The 15,225-nt window shown below is 38.6% G+C and overlaps 1 long non-coding RNA gene across 1 annotated transcript; it reads right to left on the minus strand.

Moving 5' to 3' along the window:
• Positions 1-232: 232 nt before the first annotated feature.
• Positions 233-767, minus strand: LOC147349244 (uncharacterized). The gene is made up of 2 exons (XR_015149734.1): positions 560-767; positions 233-459 (listed from the first exon to the last, which is right to left on the minus strand). It is a non-coding gene; the product is annotated as an uncharacterized LOC147349244 (long non-coding RNA).
• Between the last annotated feature and the right edge of the window lie 14,458 nt (positions 768-15,225).

Raw genomic sequence — 15,225 nt, forward strand, 5'->3', positions numbered from 1 at the left:
ATGCTTTCTGCTTCAGTGGCAATCAAACTCAACCTCTGCAAATTAATCAGCCTGCAAAACACCAAGAATGGAGAAAAGAGGATATTGATTCCTGGAGAAGTCACCTATATTTTATTTTCCCATTAAAAATAATCACAGAACGCTATCTAAAATGTGAACATTTTCCCCTCCCTGAAGTATAAAATAGACCAGTTCCTTTTTGATAATATTTCAAAGATTATCTCAGAATGACTCCATGAAACACTTTGGTTTTAATTTTTATCATGGGAGAAAATTATTAAGTATACCCATAAAAGCATTATTGGCCATGCACTTTTTCCGAGGGTGTTAGTGTCCTGGGGTTATAGTAATTTACTGATGACACTGTTCGGTGTGCTTTCTTTCCTATGACCACTGACTCCTTAATGTCCCTTTCCATTTAATTTTATCCTCAGTTGTCCCTTCAGGTTTGGAAACTATCTGCAAAGAAACACGAAATTTTAAATTAGTTTTATTTTTCCCTTTTCAAAATAAGTTTCCTGGTTAAACACCCAAATGAAAGACCCCCCTTCTGACTTACCTTAACTCATAAATCTAAAGCAAATACGTTCATTGGGTTAAAATTTTTTACAACAAAACCTCTAAAAAATGGAAGTTGGGTTTTACTTAGCAGTGGAAGCTGTTTTTCATGTTTCCATAATTATCCTGTAAAACAATAAATAATTCTTTCATGTGCTATACAATCAATTACAGCCTTGTGATTGAAAGACTTTTTGAATACCACCCCCCACAATAGTTAATGTCCCAAGTTTGTGCTTTGGGAGTTATTAGAGTTAGTTATCATAAACACTGTTTTAAATTTTAAAAACACCTAATTAAATGGAAGCCATTCATAAATAGCAACAAGCACAAATCAGAATGAAATAATAAAGTCTCCATGTCTGTCCTCTTTTCCCACAAGACTCTTAGAACATTTTGTCCCCAGGGAAAAACTGAAATTTGTCAGCTAGCTAGACAGCTTTGTTGAGTAAACTGGCCACCACTGTCACCAGCGTGTTTGGATATTAAAAAATGGCAGCAACTGTCATCCACCGCTAGAAATACTCCCCAAAGCAAGATGGCCCCAGGTCATTCCGAGACCAGGTCATATTGGTCATGCCACTCTGCTTCCTTCTGGCAAGAACTTAACTCCATCCAGATCAAGAGAGGAAAAAAACTCTCAACCTCTGGGTGAAATGTGTTTGCAAGAACTCTCATTGAAAAAACTTATCTTCATTTTCTTAAGGTTGGAGGTTACAGGGTAGTTTTAAAATGGACTTAATACTTGCTGATTACTGAGAAGATTAAAGGCAGAAATGGCCAAGACTGGATGGCAGGGTTGCTACCAAAAACTTCACACCACCACTCTCTTTTAGCCTGCTTTTCACTCCTGTGTATTCAGATGCTCAACTAGATTTGAAAATTTCAGGATTTATCAAGAGCTAGACAAGATAACATATTTCAAACATTTCATCATCAAATGAAGGTTGGTTATAGAGCTGATTGGCCTTTCGCCTTAGGGAAATTATTTCACATTTCTCTTCCTCATTTATAAAGTGGGGTAATAGACAGTTTGTGGAATAAAGCCTCACAAGGGCAAATGAATGAAATTGTACCTTTAAATGGTTTAAAGTCAGGAACAATTTGAGTTAAAAATATTACTTTTCACACATTGTGATCTTACATCAAAGCAAGGGGAATATGCTGCTTATTCATTTGAACAAATCCAGTAGCAATCATGCTTATTAAATCCTTGTACATAGTTCTGTGATAAAAGCTGTGTTGTCATACAGGAGGCTAATCATCTCAAATGAGAGACCTTATATGAAAGTAGTGTATAAAGTATAAAAATATAAAATACTACACTTGTAATAAAAATAGTAATAGTATTAAGTGCTTGTGTGTGAGTGCTAAGTCATGTCCGACTCTGTGACCGCATGGACTGTAACCCACCAGGCTGCTCTGTCCACGGAACTTCCCGGGCAAGAATATTACAGTGGGTTGTCATTTCTTCCTCTAGGGGATTAAGTACTTATCCTGTACCAAACAGTATATTCTACAAGGGTTTATTTACCATCACAGCAACCTTGGGAGATAAATGCTTTTGTGTGTGTGTTAGTCACTCAGTCGTGTCAGACTCTTTGCCACCCCATGGACTGGGGCCTACCAGGCTCCTCTGTTCATGGGATTTCCCAGGCAAAAATACTGGATTGGGTTGCCATTTCCTTCTCCAGGGGGTCTTCCTGACCCAGGGATTGAACCCAGGTCTCCCTCATTGCAGCCAGATTCTTTACCATCTGAGCCACACCCTAGGGCTGAAATGTTTTTATCACCATTTAAAAATCTGTACACCTAAGACCAAAGGACCCTGAGTCACTTGGCTGTTTCACACAGCAAGAAGGAGAAACTAGGGAAGAGAGAAACAAGGTCCGTCTGATTTCCAAAGCCCAGGACATGGAACACCCCACACTATGTACACGATGGCTCTGGCAATGATGTTTGCCTTTCCGCTGTATTAGATGGCAATATGGTGGTTTTGTCATGATTGACAATTTATACCTTTGAAAATGCAGATGCTGTTTTGAGTTAAAATGTTGAAACATGGCATATTTTGTACATAAAAGGTATTTTTCTAAATTACTCTTCTAGTGCAGCATTTACTTTTAGAGGAAAGGAAGTAAATAATGGATCCCAGAAGAAATTACTTTTGTTCTTATTTTGTTGTTCATATGAGTACAATAAGTGCTAGAAACACAAACCAATTACATCATTACTTGTTAACTAACAGTCACATTTTTAAGTGTTTAGTGCTAACCTTTGAGGCACCAGAAAATATTGCTGACAGTGGCTGTAATCACATCATTGTGTATTCAAATAAACACATGATTGCCAATTCTGCATATGAAATTTCTAACCTGGAAATTTCTTGGTATGAAAATAACAGCTCCAACAGTAATTCACTAAGTCATCTGAGTCAAGAATTTATAGTTAGTCGTAGTTCAGTCGCTCAGTCGTGTCCGACTCTTTGCAACACCATGGACTGCAGCATGCCAGGCTTCCCTGTCCAACACCAACTCCTGGAACCTACTCAAACTCGTCCATTGAGTCGGTGATGCCATCCAACCATCTCATCCTCTGTCGTCCCCTTTTCCTCCCACCTTCAATCTTTCCCAGCATCAGGGTCTTTTCAAATGAGTCAGTTCTTTGCATCAAGTGGCCAAAGTATTGGAGTTTCAGCTTCAACGTCAGTCCTTCCAATGAGTATTCAGGATTGATTTCCTTCAAGATCGTCTAGTTGGATCTCCTTGCTGTCCAAGGGACTCTCAAGAGTCTTCTCCAACACCACAGTTCAAAAGCATCAATTCGAAAAAAAAAAATCTAAAAACAAAACAAAAGCATCAATTCTTCGGCGCTCAGTTTTCTTTATAGTCCAACTCTCGCATCCACACATGACCACTGGAAAAACCATAGCCTTGACTAGATGGACCTTTGTTGGCAAAGTAATGTCTCTGCTTTTGAATATGCTGTCTGGGTTGGTCATAGCTTTTCTTTCAAGGAGCAAGTGTCTTTTAATTTCATGGCTGCAGTCACCATCTGCAGTGATTTTGGAGCCCCAAAAAATAAAGTCAGTCACTGTTTCCACTGTTTCCCCATCTATTTCCCATGAAGTGATGGGACCAGATGCCATGATTTTAGCTTTCTGAATGCTGAGTTTTAAGCCAACTTTTGTACTCTCCTCTTTCACTTTCATCAAGAGGCTCTTTAGTTCTTCACTTTCTGCCATAAGAGTGATGTCATCTGCGTATCTGAGGTTATTGATATTTGTCCTGGCAATCTTGATTTCAGCTTGTGCTTCATCCAGTTCAGCATTTCTCATGATGTATTCTGCATATAAGTTAAATAAGCAGGGTGACAAAATACAGGCTTGACATATTCCCTTTCCGATTTGGAACCAGTCTGTTGTTCCATATCCAGTTCTATCTGTTGCTTCTTGACGTGCATACAGATTTCTCAGGAGGCAGGTCAGGTGGTCTGGTATTCCCATCTCTTTAAGAATTTTCCACTGTTTGTTGTGATCCACAGTCAAATGCTTTGGCATAGTCAATAAAGCAGAAGTAGATGTTTTTCTGGAACTCTCGCTTTTTCATTGATCCAACGGATGTTGGCAATTTGATCTCAGGTTCCTCTGCCTTTTCTAACTCCAGCTTGAACATCTGGAAGTTCACAGTTCACGTACTGTTGAAGCCTGGCTTGGAGAATTCTGAGTCAAGAATTTATAAGAATCCTGTTTTTCAAATATACATTCTATCATTTTGATTATGATAACAACAAGCTATATTCTTTACAACAGAAGAAACTGACAAAGAAAAGCTACAATAGATGGTGAAACAAAGTGCTTTAGTTTCTTCTAAAAGTGAAGTCATCTTAAACTGGTTCAACCACTTAAGGCTACTTCTAACTTCTAAAATATTTTATAAGAAAAAATCAATTCCAAACACTCATTCACCACAATTTATACTTCAGACTATTGTAATTAATTTTGGAAAGTGGTATATAAAAGAAAAAAGGACTACAAGTTCACCTACAGTAATATAAATCTTGCTAAAATAGTGAAAATGATAACTGGAAGTTTCATTATGATGCAGAGGAAATATCTCCTAATATCAAATATTTTCCTTATTCTACCATTATAGATCTATGAAAAGCTCGGAGAAACATTAGGAGCTGTGTTTTGAAGAAACTTAGTGTGAACTTCGCTAACCATGATCCAAATTAGTTTTTGGATTACTCTTTCAAGAAATTGCAGTATTTCATGCAAAATGGTATCACTTTACTACTAAGGTAATTTTTTTTTACTCATCATGAAATAAAAATCTATATTTTGCTCTTCCTTGCATGTCTCTTTAAAACCTCAAACCAGAAGAATGAGTCATATTTTAAACCATTTTCTTTTTTAATCTTCTTCATTCTTCTATTTCTAAAGGGATATTTAGTTTTAACTAGATTGCAATTTCATTTGAAAAGACCTGAACAGGGTTTCTAGAAGGTTTTAAAGATTACCCACGGACAGTATTTTTGGCTGCTGCTGCTGCTGCTAAGTTACTTCAGTTGTGTCAGACTCTGTGCAACCCCATAGACAGTGGCCCACGAAGCTCCCCTGTCCCTGGGATTCTCCAGGCAAGAACACTGGAGTGGGTTGTCATTTCCTTCTCCAATGCATGACAGTGAAAAGTGAAAGTGAAGATGCTCAGTAGTATCCGACTCTTAGTGACCCCATGGACTGCAGCCTACCAGGCTCTCCCATCCCTGGGATTCTCCAGGCAAGAACACTGGAGTGGGTTGCCATTTCCTTCTCCAATGCATGTATGCATGCTAAGTCGCTTCAGTTGTGTCCAACTCTGTGCAACCCCATGGACAGCAGCCCACCAGGCTCCTCCGTCCACAGGATTCTCTAGGCAAGAATACTGGAGTGGGTTGCCATTTCCTTCTCTGGTATTTTTGGCAGCTACCTTTAAAGATGCAAGGAGCTGTAAAAAATGGTACATCTAGATTTAATACAGATAATATTTGGTTCTTTGAGATAGAAACAATGTAATGGTGATATTGCAGAAAAGATAGGTAAAATGTGCTTTTACATCTAACATCTCTTTGGACAAGCCAAGTGTTCTTTGTAGAATTGTATTATATTGACAATGCTAACTACATGAGTGAATTTCTCATACAATGACAACAGAAACATCTGGTATTGTTTTTAATTCAAATAGTTAAATATACACAATATTATTTCATGTTTACTTACAGTGAGAGTATGAAACTCAATGCATGTGGCAAAAATTATTGTCATATCATTTCTATGAAAAATAAAGGGGCAAGTATTAAACTCCTAATTTTTCAAATACTTAAAGCTAGCTATGAAAAGCCAAAGGTAAATATAAGAACTAATAATAACAAATTATAAATAATTAAGAAAAGTTTTTTTCTTCTTTTTTTATTGTATCTATATGAGATGACAAATTCTAATTAAATTTATTTAGCAATCATTTCACAATATATTCAGTTCAGTTCAGTTCAGTTGCTCAGTCGTGTCTGACTCTTTGCGACCCCATGAATCGCAGCACTCCAGGCCTCCCTGTCCATCACCAACTCCCGGAGTTCACTCAGACTCACGTCCATCGAGTCAGGGATGCCATCCAGCCATCTCATCCTCTGTCGTCCCCTTCTCCTCCTGCCCCCAATCCCTCCCAGCATCAGAGTCTTTTCCAATGAGTCTACTCCTCACGTGAGGTGGCCAAAGTACTGGAGTTTCAGCTTTAGTATCATTCCTTCCAAAGAAATACCAGGGCTGATCTCCCTCAGAATGGACTGGTTGGATCTCCTTGCAGTCCAGGGGACTCTCAAGAGTCTTCTCCAACACCACAGTTCAAAAGCATCAATTCTTCGGTGCTCAGCCTTCTTCACAGTCCAACTCTCACATCCATACATGACCACTGGAAAAACCATAGCCTTGACTAGATGGACCTCTGTTGGCAAAGTAATGTCTCTGCTTTTTAATATGCTATCTAGGTTGGTCATAACTTTTCTTCCAAGGAGTAAGCATCTTTTAATTTCATGGCTGCAGTCACCATCTGCAGTGATTTTGGAGCCCCCAAAAATAAAGTCTGACACTGTTTCCACTGTTTCCCCATCTATTTCCCATGAAGTGATGGGACCGGATGCCATGATCTTCATTTTCTGAATGTTGAGCTTGAAGCCAACTTTTTCACTCTCCACTTTCACTTTCATCAAGAGGCTTTTTAGTTCCTCTTCACTTTCTGCCAATATGTAAGTCAACCATTAAAAAATTCATTGTTTTCCTTTGTCCAAGTACGTGCTATTTTACAAAAAAATTATTTAGTTAATGGGGCTTCCCAGGTGGTTCAGTGGTAAAGAATCTGTCTGCCAATGTAGGAGACACAAGGGACACAGATTTGACCCCTGGGTTGGAAAAGATCCCCTGGAGCAGGAACTGGCAACCTGCTCCAGTATTCTTGCCTAGAAAATCCCATGAACAGAGGAGGCTGGAGGGCTACATGGGGTTGCAAAGACTCAGACACGACTGAGCACACACACATAGTTAATTCCTTATAACAATCACATGAGGTAGGTAGGCATCCATTTTAAAGATGAAGATAAGCTTAAAAAGATTAAACAACTTGTCAAAGGTCACAGGCTGACTTTAAGTCTACTAAAATCTTAAATATAGTCTAGTAACTGTCCCTCACTGTTCAACAGCTATGAAAATAATGAGAAGCATAACTTTCTTAAACACACTACAAATTACGGTAACAAAATACAAATTGGGGATTTTTGCGTGGAAAATGTAGAAATTGGGATTTCTGGAATATATTAAATAAACATTTATTGCAAATATATAGTAAATACCTTCTATGGTCTAGGTACTGAGCCAGGTGTCTATGATACAATGATGAAAAAGGACATAGTCCTTGCTCTCCAAATAAGCACTGTCTAAACAAATATTTAACAGATGATTGCAATACAACAAGAGAGGTGCTATCATAATTAGAATGCATGTGTGTGTGCTCAGTCATGTCCAACTCTTTGTGACACCATAAGCTATGGCCTGCCAGGCTCCTCTGTCCGTGGAATTTTCCAGGCAAGAATGCTGGAGTGGGTTGCCATTTCCTCTTCCAGGGGATCTTCGTGACCCAGGGATGGAACCCACATCTACTACATCTCTTGCATTGGCAGGAAGATTCCTTACCACTGAGCCACCTGGGAAGCCCCAGTGATGAGAATAGCTAATCCTTTTTGAGGACTTATAATGTGCCAGCTATTGTTAATAAGCACTTTATCTATTTACTCAAGTAACCCTCTCAGCAATCTATGGATACTATAAAGAGGTAGGTTTAACATCTATTGGAACACAGAGAAGAAAATCTTCCACTGTCTAGAGAAGTCAGGAATTTGAGCTGAGTCTATAGGATGCATATCTCGACAAGAGGGAGTAACATATCCATCAGTATAACATAAATTATCCCCCAGGAACCCCAAATCCCCAAGTCTTGGTGGCTTATAACAACAAAGATTTATAGGTCCCAAACCTGTCAGCTTAGCTTGGGGACTCACTCCGGGACCCAGACAGAGTCTCCTTTGTCCAGAGCACCACTAATTACTACAGCAAGAAAAGGGGATTTCACAAATTATTCAATGGCTCTTCGAGTCTCTATCTATGAGATATTTGTCACTTCTGCTCTGTTTTCATTTGCCAAAACAAGTTACATGGCCATACCTACCTTTATTGGAGAAGGGAAGTGCCATCTTACAATATACCCGGAAGTAAGACACAGGAACACCAGGAAATAACCCTACTGCCTACAAGGTGGTGGAAAGGATAAGCAATCTGAGGAAAAGGACACATACAAAGGCATGGGAGTGAAAGAGTGTTTGGCACACAGTGGTTTCCACTATAAAAGCACAGGATGCACAAGAGAAGTGTGAGGAGGAGAGGAAAAGGTAGGTGAGTGCCAGGTCAGGAAGGTTCTTAACATACTCGGCAAGTGTCAACGTCATCTTTTAGACCATGGAGAGTTATTGCAAGATTTTACGCAGAGGAGAAATCTCAATACTACCAAAATTTTCATTCAGAAAAACCATGCTATCCGAAGCATGAAAGAAAAATTAGAAGAGATTAGAGACGAGGGGACTGTGTGAGGTCACTGTTGCTGTGTGACAAGTTACCACAGACTTAGCAGTTACATAAAACACATCCATTACCTCACAGTTTCTGGAGGTCAGAAGTGAACTGAGTTGAGCTCTCTGCTTTCAGGGTTCACCGAGTTGCAATCCAAGCATCCACTGGGTCATCAGAGGCTCGACTGGGCAGAGTTCCACTTCCAAGCTCCCTCACACTGTCAGGAGAATTCTGTTCCTTGCAGTACAGAACTGAGGGTTTTAGTTTCTTGCTGAAGGCCACCCTCGGCTCCAAAGGAGTCACTCACAGTTCTTTGCTACCTGGGCTTCTCCACATGACCACTATTTTGTGACAGCTTATTTATTCAAAGCCAGCAAGGAAGAAAGTTTCTCACCTCAGGGAGGGTCCAGACCAGCTTTTAAGAGTCTCACCTGATTAAGCCAGGCCCATTTAGGATAATCTTGATGATCTACTGATTTTGAAGTCAATTGATTAGGAACCTTGAAAAGATATTTCAAGATTCAAGGTGAAAAGTATGAGATCCCAGACTGTTGGGTTCAAAAATGTTTGATTCACATACACCTTAAATTTATATAATTTGACTTTTTATTAAACTTTAATTATCAGTTTGGTCCTTTTTCTCTTATATGTAGAACTGAACTCTGATAATTCTTAAAGTAAATATTCTTTTAAAATATTTTGATCTTTATAAGAAAAAAGCCACAAATATTTCAAATATTTCTGGACATTCTTGCTGTTGTTGTTATTGTTCCATCATTAAGTCGTGTCCAACTCTTTGTGATGCTATGGACTACGGTATTGCTGAGTTTTCCAAATTTGCTGCCACATTGAATGTAACATTTAAACAGCATTATCTTTTAGGATTTTAAATAGCTCAGCTAGAATTCGATCACCTTCACTATCTTTGTTCATAGTAATGCTTCCTAAGGCCCACTTGACTCCACATTCCAGGATGTCCAGCTCTGAGTGACCACATCATCATGGTTATCCAGGTCATTAAGATATTTTTTGCATAGTTTTTCTGTGTGTTCTTGCCACCTCTTCTTAATCTCTTTTGCTTCTGTTAGGTCCTTATTCATTTCTGTCCTTTATCATTGCAGGTAAGCTATTTAAAATCTTAAAAGATGATGCTGTTAAAGTGATGCACTCAATATGTCAGCAAATTTGGAAAACTTAAATAGTGGTCACAGGACTGGAAAAGGTCAGTTTTCATTCCAATCCCAAAGAAGCGCAATGCCAAAGAATGTTCAAACTACTATACAGTTGGGTTAATTTCACATGCTAGCAAGTTTATGCTCAAAATCCTTCAAGTTAGCCTTCAGCAGTACATGAACCAAGAACTTACAGATGTACAAGCTGGGTTTAAAAAAGGAAGAAGAAGCAGAGATCAAATTGCCAACATTCACTGGACCACAGAGAAAGCAAAGTAATTCCAGGAAAACAACTACTTCTGCTTCATTGACTACACTAAAAGCTTTTGACTATGTGGGTCACGACAAGTTGTGGAAAATTCTTAGAGATGGGAATACCAGACCACCTTACCTATCTCCTAAGAAACATGTATGCAGGTCAAGAAGAAGACATGGAATAAATGACTGGTTCAAAATTGGGAAAGGAGTACCACAAGGCTGTATACTGTCACCCTGCTTATTTAATTTATATGCAGAGTACATTATGTGAAATGCCGGGCTGGATAAAGCACAAGCTGGAATCAAGATTGTCAGAAGAAACATCAACAACCTCAGATACACAAATGATACTACTCTAATGGCAGAAAGTGAAGAGGAACTGAAGATTCTCTTGATGAAAGTGAAAGAGGACAGTGAAAAGAGCTGGCTTAAAACTCAATTAAAAAAACTAAGATCATGGAATCTGGTCCCATCTCTTCATGGCAAATAGAAAGGGAAAAAATGGAAAGTGACAGATTTTCTTTTCTTGGGCTTCAATAATTACTGTGGATGCTGACCGCAGCCATGAAATTCAAAGACGTTTGCTCCTTGGAAGAAAAGCTATGAAAACCTAGACAGCATATTAAAAAGCAGAGACGTCACTTTGCCAACAAAGGTCCATATAGTCAAAGCTATGGCTTTTCCAGTAGTTAGGTATGGATACAAGAACTGGACCATAAAGAAGGAAGTCTGCCGAAGAACTGATGCTTTAAAATTGTGGTGCCAGAGAAGACTCTTGAGAGTCCCCTGGACAGCAAGATCACACCAATCAACCCTGAAGGAAATCAACCCTAAATATTCATTGGAAGGACTGTTGCTGAAGCTGACGCTCCAATACTTTGGCCACCTGATGCTAAGAGCTGACTCACTGGAAAAGACCCTGATGCTGGGAAAGATTGAAGGCGGGAGGAGAAGGGGATGACAGAGGATGAGGTGGTTGGATGGCATCACTGACTCAATGGACATGAGTTTGAACAAAATCCAAGAGGCAGTGGAGGACAGAGGAACCTGGCATGCTGCAGTATGAGGTCATAAAGAGGGGGACATGTCATAGCAACTGAACGACAATATTGTAGCATTTCCACAGCTTCCTATCAAAACAGTTGTTTTAAAACATGTACATATATATGCATAGGCTAACTTATACATATTTGTGCTATTTTTAAAGGGTAAAATAATTTAATGAGTATTGTGCAAAACTTCAGCTTATATAATCAGAATTCCGATTCTAAAAAAAATGAAAACCAAACATATTAAAAGGTGTTAGTTGAGCCAAAGGCATGCATTTAGGGCTTAAATGCAGAGACATTTAATAGCTACATTAGAAAGTGATGAACCATCTGCTTCAATTGGCTCTAACTAGAAATATCAGAAAGTGTGCTCATTATGAGCCATAAATGTACATAACTGACTAAAGGGAGAGAAAAAGCCAGGTAATGTCAACGGATGTCTGCACATCCACTGCCCTGTTTCACTTTCAGAGACGTTCTTAATGCTTGCATTTTTCAAATGTGACAAAAATGCCCAATACAATTATTTTAGATTCTGTGTCAGATACCATATAGTTTAGCTGAAATTAGAAATAGCCAGCAATTGAGGGAGATCAGTTGAGAACAGATGTTAAACTCACTGTAAAGAGGTTGATTTCACTCCTTTAGGAATGAAAAACACTAGTTAAGAAAGTTTTAAAATAATCTTTAAGTGAAGACTCAATCTCTCAACTAATCTTTACACCTGGGAGTAGGGGAGAAAAAAGCTCCCAATTGTCGCTGTTCTTCAAAAAGAAAGTTCACGAAGAATCTCTGCTATCCAGAATTTCTAGGAATCCCAAATACTTACTGTTCAGAAATATTTTTTACATCCTGAGATTTGAAAAATGTCATATTATTTGCACCAAAGAAAACAACTTATTTCATAGAAAACAAACTATACTCCCATAAAAATTAATTTAAATAAATAAAGTGTGTTTCTTGTAAGCAGCATATAATTGAGTTTTACTCTTTTAATCCAATCTGGTAATCGATGCCTTGCAATTATTAGAGTGTTCAAACATTTACATTTCATGCCATAATTGGTATGTTAAAGTCTATCATGTTACTATGTTTCCTGTATATCCCATTTGCTTTTTTCCTTCTTTTTTGTCTTATTTGAGATTGAATAAAATATATATATTTTGATGGGTATTGAATTCTAATTTAACAATTTTTTCCCTCAGTACTTGAAAGAGGCTGCTCCACTATTTTCTCATTTGTCTTGTTTCAGATAAGAAATATACTGTCATTTCTTTATCTTGATCTACTTATGCTCATTCCTCAGTAGGTAACATGTATGTGGTAGGCAGAAAAATCCCCCATACATGATTTAGATGATAGTTGTGATTGGGATTTTTGAGCTACTGAGATTTAGATGATTTTTTTATTTGTGTTGATGCTTTAATTGGAGATCTTACGATGTGATGAACATATTTTCCACATGGGATGTGCATTGGCATACTTAGGGTCCAGAAGATAGACTATGCTAGCAGAATAATGACTCCCAGAGACGTTCGTATTCTGTTCCTGGAACCCTTGAATATGTTATATTACACCAAAGAGTAATTAAGGTTGCAGTTAGAATTACAGGGAGATTACCTCATATTATCTGGGGGGGGGGGGGGGGGAGAGGTCCAATTTAATCACAAGAGTCTTTAAAAGTGAAAGAAGTAAAAGAGAGTCAGAGAAAGACTGGATTTAAGTCTTTAAGCTCAAAATGGATTTAAGACTTAAATGTGAGACTGGAAACAATAAAACTCCTAGAGGAAAACAGGCAGAGCACTCTCTGACATAAATCACAGCAATATCCTTTTTGATCCATCTCCCAGAAAAATAGAAATAAAAACAAAAACAAACAAATGGGACCTACTTAAGCTCAAAAGCTTCTGCACAGCAGAGGAAATAATAAAGTGAAAAGACAACCCACAGATTGGGAGAAAATAATTGCAAATGATGTGACCAATAAAGGATGAGTCTCCAAAATTCACAAACAGCTCATGATGCTTAACAGCATCAAAACAAAAAAAAACCCACTCAAAAAATGGGCAGAAGACCTAAGTAGACATTTCTCCAAAGAAGACATACAGATGGCCAATAGGCACATGAAAAGATTTCAACATTGCTAATTAGAGAAATGCAAATCAAAGCCACAAAATATAACCTCATATCAGCCAGAATGGCTATAATCAAAAAAATCCACAAATAATAAATGCTGGAGAGGGTATGGAGAGAAGGGAACCCTCCTACACTGTTGGTGGGAATGTAAATTGGCACAGTCACTATGGAGAACGTATACTACTGCTACTACTACTAAGTATGGAGATTCCTTACAAAACTAAAAATAGAGCTACCATGTTGTTCAGTTGCCCAGTCGTGTCCAACTCTGTGATCCCACGGACTGTAGCATGCCAGGCCTTCCTGTCCCTCACCATCTCCCGGAGTTTGCCCAAGTTCATGTTCATTGTGTTAGTGATGCCATCCAGTCATCTCATTCTCTGATCCCCTCTACTCCTTCTGCCCTCAATCTTTCCCAGCATCTGGGACTTCAGTGAGTCATCTGTGCACATCAGATGACCAAAATGCTGGAGCTGCAGCTTCCCCATCAGCCCTTTCAGTGAATATTCAGCGTTGATCTTCCTTAAGATTGACTGGTTTGATCTCCTTGCTGTGCAAGAGACTTTCAGGAGTCTTCTCCAGCACCACAGTTCGAAGGCATCAGTTCTTTGGCATTCTGCCTTCTTTATGGTCAATGAAGCTATGAGCCGTGCCAAGCAACGCCACCCAAGATGGATGGGTCACAGCAGAGAGTTCTGATAAATGTGATCCACTGGAGGAGGGAATGGGAAGCCAGTATACTTGCCGTTAGAACCGCATGAACTGTATAAAAGGTCAAAAAAAGCTACCATACGACCCTGCATCCCACTCCTGGGCATATGTCCAGAGAAGAACATAATCCAGAAGGATACCTGCACTCCAGGATTCATTGCAGCACTGTGTACAACAGCCAAGACATGGAAGCAACCTACCTGTCCATCGACAGAGGAATGAATAAAGAAGATGTGGCACATATATATAATGGAATATTGTATCAATATTAAAAAGAATAAAACAATGCCATTTGCAGCAACATGGAAGGACCTAGAGAGAGTCATACTGAGTGAAGTAAGTCAGACAGAGAAGGAGAAATATCGTATGTCGTCCCTTATACGTGGAATCTAAAAAGAAATGATACAAATGAACTTACATGCACATTAAGGCTCCTCCATGGTAGAGAAGTGCTCAAAAATCAATAACATAAATGTTTCTATATGCACCCCTGAAGGACATAAAATAGGCTATTTTATCTTAATCTGGTCTAATAAATTCATTTCAAGAATAATGCTTTAATAATGCTATCTACTAATCCAACTAAATTCCATATTCTATCAGGATTAAAGAATTACATTCGGCTTTTAAAGCTCCTTTCTTCTGAGAAACTCAGACTGCTTTTCCATACAATGGCTTTAAATGTCACAGTGGCACCAATAATTTCATCAAAAGGCAATAAGCATTCCCAAATAAAGCTAAATCCCTACCCCAACCCCAATTGTTAACATCTGCTGGAATTAGGCAAACTCCTTGTTTTGTCACTTAAGAAACCCTGAGGAGGATATTGTTTAAGTAAATAAGGTTTAAGAGTTAAGAGAAGGCATTCAGATACAAAACAACTAAATTTTGGTAAAGCAAGTTCATAATTTCAGATAATTTAAGGTAAACTATTTTCACACACAAACCCGTACAACTTTTAAAACTCATATGTCAGATATGTTCATTGTCAAGAAATTAGAAGAAACAGACAAGAATATGAATCCACCTGGGTGTTCTTTGGAAGGACTGATGCTAAAGCTGAAACTCCAATACTTTGGCCACCTCATGCAAAGAGTTGACTCATTGGAGAAGACCCTGATGCTGGGAGGGACTGGGGGCAGGAGGAGAAGGGGACGACAGAGGATGAGATGGCTGGATGGCATCACCA

Source organism: Bos grunniens, chromosome 21 (genome assembly GCF_055505025.1).
Source record: "Bos grunniens cultivar Pamir isolate PY7600 chromosome 21, Bosgru_T2T1.0, whole genome shotgun sequence".
Lineage (NCBI taxonomy): Eukaryota > Metazoa > Chordata > Mammalia > Artiodactyla > Bovidae > Bos > Bos grunniens.